This window comes from Monopterus albus, unplaced genomic scaffold (assembly GCF_001952655.1).
Source record: "Monopterus albus unplaced genomic scaffold, M_albus_1.0 scaffold90.1, whole genome shotgun sequence".
NCBI classification, from domain to species: domain Eukaryota; kingdom Metazoa; phylum Chordata; class Actinopteri; order Synbranchiformes; family Synbranchidae; genus Monopterus; species Monopterus albus.
The window spans coordinates 769,103-781,113 of NW_018127970.1; the positions used below are offsets into that span (position 1 = coordinate 769,103).

General features: G+C 41.4%; 1 protein-coding gene across 7 annotated transcripts in view; it reads right to left on the reverse strand.

The window, feature by feature from the left end:
• The window catches only part of slc25a21 (solute carrier family 25 member 21), a 129,261-nt gene that overhangs the window by 113,643 nt on the left and 3,607 nt on the right, over window positions 1–12,011 (reverse strand). The window contains exon 2 of one of the 7 annotated variants that reach the window (XM_020608013.1): window positions 255–313. The exons of the other annotated variants lie outside the window; for them this stretch is intronic. The gene's annotated coding sequence lies outside the window, so the exon portion shown is untranslated. The remainder of the gene's footprint in view (window positions 1–254; window positions 314–12,011) is intronic. 7 annotated transcript variants of the gene reach the window in all.

The window sequence follows — 12,011 nt, forward strand, 5'->3', positions numbered from 1 at the left end:
TCCCACCCTAGACGCCCACCACCATGATGAATGGGCCCAAGCTCCATTCAATTACAGCCAAAGTGCGAAGACACAGGAACAATGGAAACTGGCCTCAGCAGTGTGGTGCAGACCCTCAGCATTCTTCGCAACAATTTAGTCTAATTAGCATCGACTCCTGCCCCATCCATCATACTCCTCAAGAAACATAAACAAACTGTCAGCTGTAGCGTAACAAACAGATCGCCCAGCTACTTAACACAAATTATTCTTACATGAAACGCAGCTTCTCAGGCAAGCTTCCCCCCTTCAGGCCATCTGCAGGAACGTAGACCTATTAAAATTGAAGACATATGTTTCAGTCAAATTCGACTCTCCAGAGTGCCACAGTGGACACAGTGACAGTTTACTCTGTTGGCTTGGCCCTGATGGGCTGGGGCTGAACAGGGTGTGGTGACCAGGATCAGTGCGTATGTATACAAGTATGTGCAAACATGTCACAGTTGCATGTGATTTCATAAGCAGTATATAATGTAAATGTTTGTGCCCCTACACTGCATAACAAATACTTTAAGGCTTGATTAAAGGATGACTCTGGTTTTGCCAGGTGATCATTTCTGACCCGAGGACGACCTGCTCCATGATGAAGACTGCATATGTAAATTATGAACAATAGCTATTCCAGTAATCCAAGTAAATCAATAAATTCAATCAGGAGAAACTTAATTGGCAATGTGATAATCTGCTTATACAATCTGAGTTCTTCTTCTACCACTGCTTGTTTTTTTTGTGAATAGACAGGGACACACTTACACACAGATAACATAACATACATCCTTAACAATGGTTTTCCACTTTTCCACCAATCTACAGGCAGCGGTATCGTGCCAGGAAACACGGCAATCTGACACCACAGATGGAGAATTAGAAGACTGCTCACAAATAAACAGAATGTCAACAACTGAGATTTGAAACTTTAAAAGAGAAATCAGCTTCGCAAATGTTTGATGAAGAAGGAAATGCTATCAACACATTTGGCAGACCTCAAGAATACACACAGTGTGTTTTGGTGAGTGAAACCGAACATAAACGCCTTTAACTTGACATTAAAATGAATACTGACCGTCTGGGTTTTGGGCTGTTGATTGGATAATACAAAATATTTGAGGACATCATCTTGGGCTTTAACAAACTGTGATAAGCACAGACAAACACTTAACTGAGAACGTAATCTGCAAATGAATTGATTCCTAAAATAACCGTTAGCTGCAGCTCCAACTCAGTGATTTCCCCCGAGATAAAAAAAACTCCGACTTTCTCTGATGTGGCATCAGTTTCCCGTATCGCTATCAGTGAGTGATACTTGAAAAGTGTGTTGAGTGGAGTCAGTGGGTGTTTAAATGCCAAATTAAATTCATGCTCAGGATTTTCCCTGAGCCATAACAATCATTAGAAGGAGCTAATGATGAGAATGTAAATTGCCTTGTGTTCTTTTGTTTGAGTTTTAAAAGCCTGTCTGATCCACCCAGGAAACGCAGTAACCAAATATAAAAACATTGCTTCTTTCCAAAAAGTCCTATTCAAGCCACACTGCAGTTGCACTATGAATCCAAATTTAGCACATTCTTCTCACGCTTATAAAATTCACTAATGAATTCAAAATAATTAAAAAACAAGGCTTTTAAGAACGACAACAGGGCATTAAAAAGCCACAGGCTTGGTGTAAATTGGACTACATTATACAGCAAGTTTGTTTGAGAGTGACCATGTGCTGTACTGGAGCTCCACCAACTCTCCACTCCAGAAAAACCCCTCCAGTTCTACACGGGCCATGCTTAATTTGGCCATTTTCTGTTTGCTTTTTGATGTTCTGCAGTGTGTGAAATGCTTTACTAATTATCTAGGTCGTTTGGCAGGCAAGGCACATTGTTTTTAAGGAGCTGATGGCAAGCCTTACTCATCCCAGCAAAGGAGGAGCTGTGCAAACTCACAATCTCAAATAAACCAGATCCCCTGCCACCTCTGTTAACAGCAAAAAAATCAAGCTAAATGAAACGTCAGCGCCAGCACTCATTTTTCTTTCCTCCTTCAAGGTAATATCACTTATTCCACATTAAACACACCACAAAATGGGGGGGGAAGATTCTCAAACCAAAACCATAGGAGCTGAGAGAGGCTTAGACATGCAGACTGCAGAGGAGCTAGATGCCCGAGCCAAGGTGAGAGCGGAGGGTTATTCTAATCAAGCTAATTCCCTCCAAACCTCGAAATGATGTCATCTAGTGTTTGCTCATTAGACACTGTTGTCAGGAGGCCAAGACTAATTCTCATTCAGTTGTGAATGCACATGTAAACGTTTTCTTCTTTTCTCTTATTTCACTGGACAAAAAAAATACGCTATATAAAATTATAGGAGAGGGGATCAGCTTCACAAGAGTGACTAATAAATGGATTACTTTTGTCTTGAGTCAGCTCACTCTGCCTCAGATGAAAATCCATTTCAATCGCCCCCCTCTTTACCACAAAGCTCAATTTTTCATGCAGGGTTTTATGCAGAGCTTTCTGCCCCGTTTCTTCCCTGATGGGAATCACTCACAGGCCGTTAAGCTTCTGAACGGCTCTGTGGCCTGTACTGTCAGTAGTGTGACTCAGCTCGCAGAGTGATTCTCAGATCGAATGCACAACTGGATCAGGAGAAGAGCCACATAGCGCCAGTGCCTTCTGCTGCCGCTGCTCCAAAATCTTTCTGAGCTCTCGTTTTTCATCCTCTTTCCTCTGCTTGTACTTTGTGTGTATTCTTCTCCATAACCACGAGTTAGTCTGCACCCTGTCAGTCACGGCAGGCGCTGGTGTACTCGGCAAACAAGCTATATTCTGTACTTACACCCTTTAAACCCAGTCTGAACCTGGTTGGACCATGATTTCAGCTGCCGTATAAAATTTCACTGTGCATGTATATTTGTTATCATTCCTGGTGCCTGCAGCCCTAATCATGCACACACTGTGCATACAATTTTTTTTAAATGATTTTGCTCAACTGGTGGTCATTGCATGATCACCGTGTAAGTATATACTGTAAAGTATATAGAAATATAGTTTCAAAATTATGGCCTGAAGAGCTACCTAATAAGATATCACACACCCCTAGTGTGGATCACATCATGTCTACTCCCTAATAAGAGCCCTACACAGCTTGGAGTGAGTGACAGAAGCCCACACACTGACTTTACCTGCCATTAATAATGCCTGTAATGTCACAGAGACATGTGCCGTTACTTATCATGTGTTAATTTGTGGGCTAATTATTGTGCGTGGACTTAAGTGTCAAATCAGCGATTCCCAAGGACAGGCTGGTATGGGATGGTGTTGATGAGACAGAGGCTCCTGAACTGAACGAGCCAAGTTGGCGGTGCTCAAAGTTGGTGTGTGCACTGCACTCACTCCAAGCTGTGCAGGGCTCACGTTAGAACAAGATCATATGTCAACATGTCAACATGAGAAAAGTAGTCTGTCCTGTTATAATGAAAAAAGCTTCTCGTTAACAATAAGACAAAGAAAGAGTATTTTCAAGCTTGAGAAGCAGAAACAAGTACGTGTTTATCAAAAAAAAAAAAAAAGTTCCTGACATATTTTATGTCGATTGACTAACTGATGAATCAACTTATGGTTTCAACTCATGTGTCTCCTGAATTCAGAAGCACTTCTGGACGCCACTGAAACCCCCTCTGCTTTTCATATTCATATCCTCAAGATACAGCAGTTAATTAGTACACTACATAATATGTGGGTTGTGTGTGTTTACAGGTTTACACAAACAATTTCAAGCCGCCTTGAAGAGACTGCAGAAAAATAACATTTGGGGCCTCAACCAACAACGACCTCACTCCTCCTCCCTGACCTACTATACTGCATACAGTGTGATGAAGTTGACTAAAGGATTTCATGCACACGAGCACGGCCGGCTGAGTACAGTAAATCACTCCCTCTACTGACGGTGCTGGGAGAGCTTCTGCATTTCAGGTGCTGTTCATCTGGCAGAAGTTTCAGAGGCCTGCCTCCAGAGAAAGAAAACAAACCCTGATCTGCTTCCCCATGAACGGCTCCCTGTGAGCCTGCCAGCGGCCTCCAGGAGGCTGTCGTTAGAAAATGACTTTGCTACTCCCTCAGCTGCTTTCTCTAATTGCCCCAAGGGTAATTACCTTGTCTCCTTTCCACTTAAGAAAAGCCAAGAGCCCTGGTGTTATTGTATCAAGTAGAAAGTAAAGTTTGTTAAAATTAGTACGAGTAATATTTTTCTAAGAATTATTACATTTACAATAATAAATGCATCAAACCAGAAGCTGTAAGTGATATAAACATCTTTGAACTATTAAAATAAAGTGTCTAATAACTGATCGCCTTACATTTTTCTGTTTACCCAGCAATTTGCAAAATGACCGAAGAACTACAATCAAATAATCTTAAAGAAAAGATTTTACTAACAAAACATTTCCTGAAGTCATCACAATAACAACAACATCAGCAAAACCACAGTGGCCTGTGCATGATCACTCAAGACATTTCCTTTTTGGGGGGGAAAAAAAAGCCGTAACATCAATTTAAAGTAAATTTGAATATGATGGGGGCCATAATCGTAGAGGCCTGAGCGTGTCATTCTGCCTTCCTCTGGCTGAGGACTGATAGATTGGTGCCGAGTGCAGATTCTCCCCTGGGTGCAATATATCAAGCTGCAATGGTCCAAGTACCATTATGAAACACACCCGAGAGTACCGCAGTTCAGGAAAGACCAGAACACCAATGGAGCGCTCAGAAGATTTCTTCTTGTGCGGTATAGGCAACGACAGAGGAAAATTCCGGACTGTTAGTACCTCACTAACCATTACTTACCACATGCAAACAAAGATCACCTGCTGCAATACATAGGCACCAGATAAAAGGACGACTTGTGCCGTGCCTTACAAAGAGACGTGCTCTGCTTTTGTTGGACTCACGTTGTCCTTTTTAAGACATCAACATCAGTGTGTCACTTTAGAGAGCGCTGACCACCCGTGTGCTCCTCCAAAGCTTCTGGAGGACTCTTATCAAGAAAGACTCTGTCAGAGCCTCTGATTACAAAGCTGCCCAGCTGAGCGCCTTGCACCGTCAGGCCGCTGATAACTTAACCTTCCTCCGTCCCATTTCTCAGCCACCACTCGCCCCCTGGACCTGCTTCAAACACTGCAGAGCTGCTGGGCCAGCGCTCTGTGTGGTCTCCGTTCTACTGAACGCATCTCAGTGTGAACTCGTTTTAAAACTCACACAGACCATAGAAAACATCACTCGTGACATATTTGAGTCACGATTTGGATCTCAGTTTGTGGTGAAAAAAAAACTTCAAGACTCGGTGTTGTGAGTGAAAGCTTGGAGGCTTTTCAAAATAAATGTATACAACGTCTGTTGTGCAAATCATTTGTACTGTAATATTCATGTTTCCAATGATACCTCTGGCAAACTAAATCCAGATGTGAGGGGATTGTCTCATATTTTGAAAGCTGCATGTCTTACTTAGGTGAAAACTGCACATACATGTGAAAGGATCAGTAACGTTCCCCATCTCTGTATTACCTTAAAATCCATGAACTTCACCATGCTTTACAGCTTAAGTGCCACAGGGAACAGTACAAACTCTTAACTCAATACATTACCGAGTCGGATTTAAAAAGAACCAGTACGGCTCTCTTCTGCCCTCTAGTCACTCCGTCTGAATCATCATAGTCATGAGATCAGATTGAGCTCTAAAAGTAAAACATTTTAATCTTTATTAAATAGCTGTACAGTAAATTAATGCCAAAATTTAAAAAGTCTGGATTTTTTACTCCCTGAGAAATGAGAAATCAAAACCAGATACATTCAGAACATACTTACTGCAGGAGCAGCACATTCATCCTCAAGGATCAGATGCTCTACAACCTGGCAGCTCATTTATTATTACTCTTATTTCTAAACACAATAAAGCAAACTGATGCATACTTCTGTTATTTATAAGCTCTTTCTACAGTATGACATTTGCTTTGATTTCAAAATGACGATGAAATGGTAAACACATTCCTAACATGACTTCTCATTTAGTTTTGCTTCTCATTATCAAATTTTTTCCTCGCCCTCTGCCAGAGTCTCTCTTAAGCATGTCATCCTTCAACCACTCCAGATCAGAAATAATAAAAAGGGCATATAAATTTGAGCTTCCCTAATTAAAGCCTTGCTGAGGGACAAGCCCTCACATGGCCACCAGGCACGAGATACATCCTCTGAAATGACAGAAATTGGCCCATGAACACAACAAATTACATTATGCTTACTGCAGTGGCCCAAATGCTGTTCATCTTGATGGTGTTAACCCAGAGTGGGCAGGCCTGTCTCCCAAAGAGGGGAGAAAGAATTATAGTTTTTGGCTGAGGCTTACTGTAAAAACCTGTGTTGGAGATTTCCAGCTCATCCAGAGAATCACAGGGCAGACGCAGACAATACACACATCTGTGCATGCACACACACAAATACAACTATGTAATTCAGGGTTTTGTTTTTGTTTTGTTTTTTTTGACAGTACTTATTATGTTTATTTATATTTTTGCGCTTACAGCAGGAACAAGGAGGGTTTGTAATTACTGTATCTTAACTCTTGAATTATGTCTCAAATTCAATTGAATTAACATGAGATTTGCCTTAGCCTTGATTTATTTTTTTTTATGTCAAAAACGACAAAAACTATTAAACAAGAGATCAAAAACTGGTGAGTGTGGAAAATCGGGATTAGGATCCCATCCAGTGGTTACCTCTACCGCAGTGTAACAGACCCATATGTCTGACCTGCTACCAACTGCAGCTATGAGCCACAGGGCAGGAGGTTAAACGCCCAATTCAAAACTTTTCAACACACACGTCAGCATTCATGACGAACAAGGTGGTAGAGGATAAACAGAGAGCATGTTGCAGCTCGAGGGGCTACATAGAAATTTTTTGTTTTCAGTATTATTAGTATTATTCAAGTCTGACTTTTTTCATAGCACCCTGCGTGCGGCAGTGACCTACCAACCCTCTACAGACGGAGATAAGTCTACAGGGATGACAGACGGTAGCTCTCTGGTTCCTACTGTGACTTAATTAGGTGGTTGAGAACAAAGCAGGGCAGAAAAATACACTCATCTGAAAACATAATCCAGAACACAAACACACACTTAAATATATCCATTTCCTATGTGCACTTGTGTCTCACACAAACAGATACAATTATAGAAATTTCCCACTCGGATACACACACATGCAAAACAAACATGCATACTTGACCATTTCGTGGCATGAAAATATAGCCCATGTACACACTCACACCCATTTCCTTTACACGAATACATAACCAAGATACATGACAAAAAAACACACACAGTCCATTCTCACAACTGTAACTTTCATTTTCTTACAGGGTCACTCTCTCTTTGCCCCTGACTACTTAGTCTAAGTGCTCAATTAAGCATAGCTTGTTTAGCCGACTTCCCTCCCCAAGTTTTATTATTGTTGCCATGTGCTGTAATGTGTAGGCCTTCACTTTTTGACTGGAGTGTCTGAGTGAGCTCAGTGTCACGTGACAGAAGAGATGTAGAAGACCTCTGTATGTTGTGTGAAACTTACTTTACATCCCATCCTCTTCCTTCTTTAGCATGTTTTTGGGCTGAATATACCCTCGACAAACACACATAATAAAGACTTGTACGATACTCGAATGCTGACTGGCCACGTGTCACGTGACAGAAGAGACGTAGAAGACCTCTGTATGTTGTGTGAAATCTTGCAATGATACGAACTCCACCATTTACAGTCTGCCTCACAGGTTCCTGCAGCACAGTGTCCTCTAAAAAGGAGGCAATCATCCAGAGAAAAGCCTTCAGTGTTCAAGAATAAGAATTATTCTCCAAACGCTGTTATTATTCTAAGAACTCATATGTATGATACATGTCCTGTGTGCACTGCTGTGTCTGTCCACAATGTTCAGAAGAGACTATTAGGGGAAAAGTGAAGGAAGTTCAGACTGCTCAAAGCAAGTGTGAATTATATGCCACCTACTATGATTATTGACCCACTAAATCCTCACAAATTCACAGCTTTTGCCATCTTGTTGGAATGCCTACATCCCAGAACCGCTCTCCTGAATCCACTTTAATTAAACTTATTTCAATTACTGAAGCATCTGTTTTACACTGGTTTCTCTCATTTGTTGATATTGATGACCGATAAGTTATTTAACATCCTTAGATCATAACCATGACACCAGATCACAGGAGAGAGAGTGTCCTTAAAAGTGACTCATACAAACTCTGAACTGGGGGATACTGGTTTTTGGTACTGCTGGAACAAGGGCCGACATAAACTAAAGCAAGACATACTCATTCCACTGAAACTTCTCATTTTACTAGTAATTTTTTTTTTTTTACAATATCTGGAACTCTCTTAATAAATGTGACTGAATGTGTGTGACGCTTGGTGTTGAACGCGCTGGACAAAATGAGTCCATATACCTGTGTAAGTTATTTATGCAAACTGTCTAATTGTTTGCAGGGATCACTTAGACTCCCTGTTTTAAACCATTGGTGTAGATAGGCCACTGAATGATCAGTAGGAGCGTGGGCTGCTGAAACCATCTAACCCTGCTGAATGATCCATCAATATCACAGCCTTTTAAGAGTTTCCACCCAGTTAGCAGGTCATATGTTCATATGTTTTAATGTAAATGACCTGAAAAGCATCAGTGTTTGTGGAAAAAAATATTTAAATATTACAACAGACCCAACTATTACTGAATTAAAATCAAAGATTTAATGAACATTGGCAGGTAAATAAGCTTTTTAAAGACATCTAATGTAATAATGGACGCGATAAAGTAACATTATATGCTAAACAGTAATGCAATCACGTCATTAAGGGTGCAGGAGTGTGTCACCACAAACTCATAACAGCTGATTCACAAGTCACTGCAGTGCACGCGCCCGTGCCAGCTCCAGGATGTGCAGTCCGGTAATTGCGCGTTCTGTCATGGCTGGCTGTCCTCTCACCCGGTCCTCCCAAACTGCACCAATGAACCGTGCCCCTAAATCCCATCATTAAAATAACGTCGGGAGCGCGGCTGGGCCTCACGCATCACATCACAAGTCCTCTGTGCACCGTGACACACGCTTTCTTTTCTGTTCCGATTCTCAACATGGCTCGATTTTGTCTTGGCCAAACATTTCACATGCCTAACAAATAAAGCCAAAGGAGTTAATTTCAGTTTTCAGGCGTGTTTTAGATAATTCGGCTCCAAAGCCTTGGGATTCAGTTCCCTCTGTCTTTGATTTGCTACGTCCAGACTTAGAGACAGAGCTTGTCAAACCCCGATGATTCTCCAAGAGGCTTCACCTGTACGCACAGCTGAGGCAGCAAACATGGTCAGAAAACATTCTCATGCATGTTTTTCATTGTGCTGCAAGATTAAATGTAGGTGTAATGGATAAATCAAGGAGGCCTGCAGTTTCCTGCAACGGATTTTTAAAATAAAATAAAATAAAATAGGCCTGTGATGCGTATTTGTGCAATTCTAAAATAAAACTCGGGAGCTGCACAGCAATGCTCATCGCTCATTTATCCTGCAGCAGCAGCTTCTTGTCTGACTTTATCCGACCTGGATGACTGAACGTCTTCACGGGCATGTTGCTGTCACAACGTGACTGTCTGGTTATAACGCACGGAGCCACGTGACACGTCTCCCCGGGGAGGTGTTACGGATTTGCGATCTTTCACAAAAGGACGAATATTTCCGGCCTAATAATTTGAATCATGTCTGATTTAAAATCTCTAAACCAACGCCACATATTGTGTTAGAGCCCTCGTTATTTTGTCATCAGCCTTTTAGTGCTGGTTAATTTGTGGTTCATGTTTATTTGGAGACTCTAGACATTAACCAGGCTGCAATGAGACTCGACGCCTGTTCACGTTCATCAGCTAATCTCTTATACAACATCTGATCACTCACATTCAGCGATCAGAGACAATAAATCGTTTATTTAATGACTATTTGCTGTGTTGTTCTATATTAAATGAGAAGCCTACACCCTGCAGGATGCAGGTTATTCTTAAAGCAACAGGAGAGATTCGCTGAAGTCCATCAATAAACTGATTATCACCCAGTAAGAGAACTAATAATAACCGATCAAGTTTCCTAATGCGCAGGTTTGTCAGACCTTGATGGTAAATCCTGGCCTCGCTGTGAGAACAAGTGACAGATGTGTCCGGTTAAGTAGCCATCCTTCAGCACTGCCACGGCTCATTTTAACCCAGCCGTTCAAGACTCCCACGCACGGACATCTGTCTGTCAAAGATGGAACAAAAATGTAAATGGGCGCTTTTTAACGCCAGCCAAAGCACATTAAATACGACTGAAGACTAAATATGAGGGACGCCTGACTTCCTAGACTGAGACAAAAGAGAGAGAGAGAGATGGGAGCTGATTTTGAGGAGCAGGCCAAGCAGCACCCCATCCAGAATCAACATTACTTCAAACATGAGGTCATCTAAACATCTGTCTACAACATGTCCGCCGGGAGTTCAATCAAAGCCCCACTGAAACACGTACAATTGTTTCTGGAAATAAATATTAGGCCTAATTCGGCTGTGATTGGTGAGCCACTCGGGAATCTAGCAGATTAAAAAAAGCACACTCACTGCTAAGTGATGGTCTCTATCATTGCGCGCACACACTTTGACTTCATTTATTTGATTTCCTCCTGTCCTCTTTTCTTCCTCTCCTTCATTTAGACTAAGTGGCTTTATTTGTTCTTTCCCGACTGATTTCAGGTCCGCTGTTTAAAGCCGGTGGGACGAGGCTGACCGAGGCTCTGACAGGCTGAGGGGGTGCTGCAGTAATCACACCCGGGCCGTCTGTCTCATGTCGTTCCAGTCCATTTGCTGGAGAGGGATCGATTTACTCATGGAGGTAAAAAAAAAAAAACATCTAGCAGGGAAACAGGGAACTAACAAAGGACTTAGAGGAGACATTACAGAGAACGTGACTCCAGTTTCACTTTTTTTTAAGTTTACTACTCATTTAATTTTTTAACTCTTACTTCTATTTGTTAACCACCTTTTTCACCTAATATAAGAAAATGTCCTGGTGTATTTGTTTCAAACCAACACAAAAATACTTGGTAGCTGCCTATGCTGCAGAGCACACACACATCTGTCCCTGTATTCAAGCTATGACTGAAGTCTAGCCGCTAAAAACTTGTAATGTCCCTTTACCACGAGAAGAGCTACAGCGTGCAACTACCACCCCCTTGTGGACAAAATGGGAATGACTGTTCTAATATGAATTTCATCATAGGGCCAAACTGCCTTACAGAATACAATGAAGAGGCTGCTTTATTAATTACTGCATATGGAATTTCGACTTATTGGAAATACGCCGGTAAGAACATATGGGCTGCAATAAATGATCAATAAACCAGCAGATTAATTCATCATTTAATTGTCAAGTCTGTGAAGCTTCAAAAAATAATCAAGAAATGTCGATCACAGTATTGAGACCTGATGCACTGTTTTGTCTGAACAAGAGCTAAAAAAAAAATAAAAATAAAAATCCAAATATATGTCTTGCAATGATACATGAAAAAGAAAAGTTTCTCACTGGAATTTCCAGATATTTGACATTGTTTCACCATTTTCCATAAAAAAATGATTGGTCACTTAATAGATGCTGAAAATTAGAGGGAGAAGTCAGTTTACACAGCTTTAAGCTTTATGACCAGGTTACACAAAAATGAATTCTCTGCTTCTCTTTCCTTCCTCTAAACATTCAAAGTGGAGGTGAAAAGAGTAAAAGCCCCATCTCCTGCACACTCCCATCATCCTTGGTGAGGACAGACAAGAGCCCCTCAGCTGCTGGACATGGGTTCAGGGCAGCAGGTTGTAAGACCCAGGGGGCTTGTAAACAGTGACTGACAAGCAGCGATGACAGACATGACACCATATTA